Source organism: Oncorhynchus clarkii, chromosome 20 (genome assembly GCF_045791955.1).
Source record: "Oncorhynchus clarkii lewisi isolate Uvic-CL-2024 chromosome 20, UVic_Ocla_1.0, whole genome shotgun sequence".
NCBI classification, from domain to species: domain Eukaryota; kingdom Metazoa; phylum Chordata; class Actinopteri; order Salmoniformes; family Salmonidae; genus Oncorhynchus; species Oncorhynchus clarkii.
The window spans coordinates 36,257,997-36,263,715 of NC_092166.1; the positions used below are offsets into that span (position 1 = coordinate 36,257,997).

The 5,719-nt window shown below is 36.8% G+C and overlaps 1 pseudogene; it reads right to left on the reverse strand.

Annotated features, from left to right (window-relative positions):
* Positions 1 to 2,723: 2,723 nt before the first annotated feature.
* LOC139377728 (5S ribosomal RNA) lies at positions 2,724 to 2,841 on the reverse strand (annotated as a pseudogene).
* Between the last annotated feature and the right edge of the window lie 2,878 nt (positions 2,842 to 5,719).

Below are 5,719 nucleotides of genomic sequence, written 5' to 3' on the forward strand. Positions count from 1 at the left end.
CCTTGAACTTTGCGACCTTTTGCCACATTTCAGGCTTCAAACATAAAGATATAAAACTGTATTTTTTTGTGAAGAATCAACAACAAGTGGGACACAATCATGAAGTGGAACGACATTTATTGGATATTTCAAACTTTTTTAACAAATCAAAAACTGAAAAATTGGGCATGCAAAATTATTCAGCCCCTTTACTTTCAGTGCAGCAAACTCTCTCCAGAAGTTCAGTGAGGAACTCTGAATGATCCAATGTTGACCTAAATGACTAATGATGATAAATACAATCCACCTGTGTGTAATCAAGTCTCCGTATAAATGCACCTGCACTGTGATAGTCTCAGAGGTCCGTTAAAAGCGCAGAGAGCATCATGAAGAACAAGGAACACACCAGGCAGGTCCGAGATACTGTTGTGAAGAAGTTTAAAGACGGATTTGGATACAAAAATATTTCCTAAGCTTTAAACATCCCAAGGAGCACTGTGCAAGCGATAATATTGAAATGGAAGGAGTATCAGACCACTGCAAATCTACCAAGACCTGGCCGTCCCTCTAAACTTTCAGCTCATACAAGGAGAAGACTGATCAGAGATGCAGTCAAGAGGCCCATGATCACTCTGGATGAACTGCAGAGATCTACAGCTGAGGTGGGAGACTCTGTCCATAGGACAACAATCAGTCGTATATTGCACAAATCTGGCCTTTATGGAAGAGTGGCAAGAAGAAAGCCATTTCTTAAAGATATCCATAAAAAGTGTAGTTTAAAGTTTGCCACAAGCCACCTGGGAGACACACCAAACATGTGGAAGAAGGTGCTCTGGTCAGATGAAACCAAAATTGAACTTTTTGGCAACAATGCAAAACATTATGTTTGGCGTAAAAGCAACACAGCTCATCACCCTGAACACACACCATCCCCACTGTCAAACATGGTGGTGGCAGCATCATGGTTGGGGCCTGCTTTTCTTCAGCAGGGACAGGGAAGATGGTTAAAATTGATGGGAAGATGGATGGAGCCAAATACAGGACCATTCTGGAAGAAAACCTGATGGAGTCTGCAAAAGACCTGAGACTGGGACGGAGATTTGTCTTCCAACAAGACAATGATCCAAAACATAAAGCAAAATCTACAATGGAATGGTTCAAAAATAAACATATCCAGGTGTTAGAATGGCCAAGTCAAAGTCCAGACCTGAATCCAATCGAGAATCTGTGGAAAGAACTGAAAACTGCTGTTCACAAATGCTCTCCATCCAACCTCACTGAGCTCGAGCTGTTTTGCAAGGAGGAATGGGAAAAATGTTCAGTCTCTCGATGTGCAAAACTGATAGAGACATACCCCAAGCGACTTACAGCTGTAATCGCAGCAAAAGGTGGCGCTACAAAGTATTAACTTAAGGGGGCTGAATAATTTTGCACGCCCAATTTTTCAGTTTTTGATTTGTTAAAAAAGTTTGAAATATCCAATGAATGTCGTTCCACTTCATGATTGTGTCCCACTTGTTGTTGATTCTTCACAGAAAAATACAGTTTTCTATCTTTATGTTTGAAGCCTGAAATGTGGCAAAAGGTCGCAAAGTTCAAGGGGGCCGAATACTTTCGCAAGGCACTGTATGTGTCCCGGTTGAGTACATAGTCTACATACCTTAACTTGGTTATCATGGATCACTCCGAAATATTCAAATCCCTCGACTGTATTAAATTTGGTTGAGTAAGGCAATGATTGCACACAGTCTGTAAACTTCACCTTAGAAAATCTTGTCCCGTCTACAATGTCCGTTCCTGGCCACATCCACCTCTTGATTGGTGTTGTCGCATTCACTTGCCAGCCTTGTAATTTCTCATGTATTTCATCATCCGTAATATATGCGGGCAAGTTCAAAAACGACACCACAAGTTCATCGTGCCCCAGTTCTTTAGCCATGATTTGACAGCTCTTTGTTTTTAGTCCGTCTATTAGGTTTTTTTTTTCCTTCGCGTGTGACATGGTTATTTCGTACTTATTTCTGTCTTTCGTTCTACATCCCAGTATCGTTCCACATACTAATTTTATTCCTCTCAGCAATTTCATCGTTGTTATTTTTTCTTCTCCAATAACTTCCACGTTCACCGTCAGTTCTTTCTCATATTTTCTTCTACTCAACCCTTCATCTGACGCTCTTTTTTCTCTGTTGTCCATTCTCGTTGTTGTTATTCTCAATGTCGAAGCCATGGAATCCGTCCGGTTATTTTACGTAGAATCCCCCAAACAGCTCACGCCGTTAGGGGATAAAAACGCAAATAAACTACACTCCCCACACAAACTTCCGAACTTAAAGTATATTAAACCACCAAAAACAAAAATTAATTTCTCTCTAAAACAATCAAACACCTGCTGCTCACTCACTTCCAAAAAGGGGCGTACTCAGGCTGGTATGGTAGTAAGCAAGAAACAATCTCTTGGTGCACTATATAAAGTCAAAGTGAGTCGGAATAACAGCTGTTGCTATTTCATCAATTAGAAGAGCAGCTCCAACTTTGTGTCGCTGAAAAAGAGGAAGAAATTGCATAGACTGTAGCCATCACTTTGTAGCACAAATTGTTGGATGAAATACAAACTAACCTTGCTTACTTATTTCAAAGCCAGGGCACATATTTCAGCCTTGTGGGAAAAAACAGACAATGAGTTTTAATTCTAAAAGGTAGTGTTGCTGATGAAATGATGCAAGAGCACCCCCGGGTGGACAAAAACCTTACAGCACCTGTTATTCCCAGGCAGTCTCCCATCAAGTACTAACCAGGCCCAAATCTGCTTCGCTTCCGAGGTCTGACGAGATCAAGAGTACTCAGGCCGGTATGGTCGTAAGCAAGAAACTCTCTTGGTGCACTATATAAAGTCAAGTGAGTCTGATTAACAGATGTTGCATTTTCACCATTTCGATAAGCATCTTTTTGTCACTCAAAAAGTGGAAGAAATTGCATATACTGTAGCCATCACTTTGTAGCACAGATCGTTGGATGAAATACAAACTAACCTTGCTTACTTATTTCAAAGCCATGGCACATATTTCAGCCTTGTGGGAAAAAACGGACAAAGAGTTTTAATTCTACAAGGCAATGATGCTGATGAAGCAACAGAACCCCCTAGTGGACAAAATGATTACAGCACCTGGTATTCCTAGGCGGTCTCCCATCCAAGACCAACCCTGCTTTGCTTCCGAGATCTGACGAGATCAGGCATACTTTTTCTTTTTCGTCTTTTATTATGAAAAAAACACAATATTTACAAAATTCAGTCAATAATAAATAAGGATGAACAATTCACCCTTTTACAAAACCAGAAAAAATTAAAAGAATAAAAACAATTAAACACAATCATTCACTAATACCAATTAATAGTTAAATACAAGTTTCCCATTTGACATAATTTCAATAAAAAATGATGTATATCTAGCATGATTTAAAACATAATTAACCAAATTAAAATTCAAAACTTTACTTGTCCCATTAATACCAAAAATAAAGAATCTCCTCCATTCCACCACATTAAACATCTCCTCCCCCCAATGTTTTACTAAAAGCCCTTTTAAAAATCATGAAAATCTTTTAACCTGCTACATTCAACAAAAAAGTGCATAAAATGTTCCACTCCCGTACCACAAATATCACATTCTTTTAATATCCCTATTTATTTGATGCAAAACCACATTTGTAAAAATCCTATTATGTTTCAATTTACAATCATTGTCTTCACACTCTATAGAATTACATTTTACATTTACATTATTCCGTATTGATTGCACATCTATATTTGCAAACACCCTAGACCACACTTTTTCCGAAGCAGGACCTTTTATCTCTTTTAAAATACATTTACTATAAACCATTTTAACTTTTAAACCTGACAAATCATGTTTCTCCCCATTACTTTCATAATATAAAACTGGTAAACCCCTCGCTCTTCAAGCCACCTCTTTATTTATTAAAATCACCCACTCCCCAGGAATACATCCTAATATTTTCTTGTACATATTCTCCACAGTAGTTTTACTTATTTCATCTATTTCAACCACATTATCATATATTGCCTGAAACGGAAGGAACCCAGGAATTACCTCATATGCTATGTCACCTATCTGCCTCATCCCAGCCCTCATAAAATATTTACAAAACAACGTCATATTATTGCACTTTATCTTTGGATTTAAAAATATCGGCTGATTTAAAATATTTTCTAAAATAGTGAAATCATAATAAATCTTTGGTAAAAACTGCCCCCAAGCCTCAAACACTTCTCTATAAAACGAAGGTATAATACCTAACATTTCCTTCTTCACACTCATCAATAAACCATTGTCCCCCATCCTCCCAACCTCTTGCAAAAACTCTTTAAAAAACCTTTTCCACCCATAATCCAATTCACCAAATAAATATTTCCGTACCATTTTAACTCTTAATTGCTGTTTTCCTTACACTTAAATCTACCAACTTTAAACCCCCCTCCTCATAACCTGCAATCAAAGTTTTAAAAGCTATTTTCACCCCCTTCCCATTCCATAAAAAATCAACTAAAATCTTATTCATTTCAGATAAAACCCATTCTGGCATATCCAAAACATTCATTACATAAATAAAAATTGACATCAACAAAGAATTTATCACAATGACTTTCCCTTTTAATTTCAAAGACCTCCCCCCCACATATTGACCACCTTCCTAACATTATTTATTACACCACTCCATGTCAAATCCCTATCTTCCATTTCCTTCACCCCTAAAAACACTCCTAACAGCTTAAAATAATCTTGTACCACCTTAAAAGTCAAATTCCCCTCATTAATCTTACTCATTACTATTGACTTCTCCATGCTAACCTTTGCACCTGATGCTTGTCCATATACTTTAAAACACTCCATCACCCTTTTTACACTTCCCTCATCTCTAACTGTTATAGTGGTATCATCTGCATATTGATGAATCAAACTAAAACCTCCTTGTGGAGTCTGTACACAATTTATAAGATTTATAAGATTACCGATAAAACAAATAATAAAGCTGATAAAGGGCACCCTTGTCTCACAGATCCCTCAATAATAAAATAATCAGTTAAAACCCCATTACACTTCACCCTACTTTTTGCCTTCTTATATAATAATTTTATCCATCCTATTATTCTATTGCCAAAACCATATTTATCCATTACCCTAAACATAAAATCATGTTCCACCCTATCTAAAGCTTTATTTAAATCTATGCTTAAAACTATTCCCCCCCCCCATCTTATCATGATTAATTTTATTTATCACATCTCTAATTGTATCAGCAATATCTCTACCAGACACACTATAATTTTGTGTAGGTTCTATAATATCATTTAAAACTTGCTTCATTCTATTTGCCAGTATCTTAGCTAAAATCTTATAATCCGAATTTAATAAACTAATTGGCCTATAATTAACCAGTTTCAATTTGCTCCCCTTGTTTTTATATAAAATCGTTATCGGCCCTGTCACCATAGATTCTGAAACACTATTATCCTCCATATATTGATAAACTTCCAATAAAATAGGTGCTAAAAAACTTTCATATTTTATAAAACTGCAATTATTCCATCTACTCCAGGACTCTTATTTACTTGTAACCCCTTAATCGCACCTTTAACTTCATTCACTGTTATCTTCCCATCACACATTTGTTTATCCTCTACATCAATTTGCACATCCACAATATCCAATATCTCCTTTAC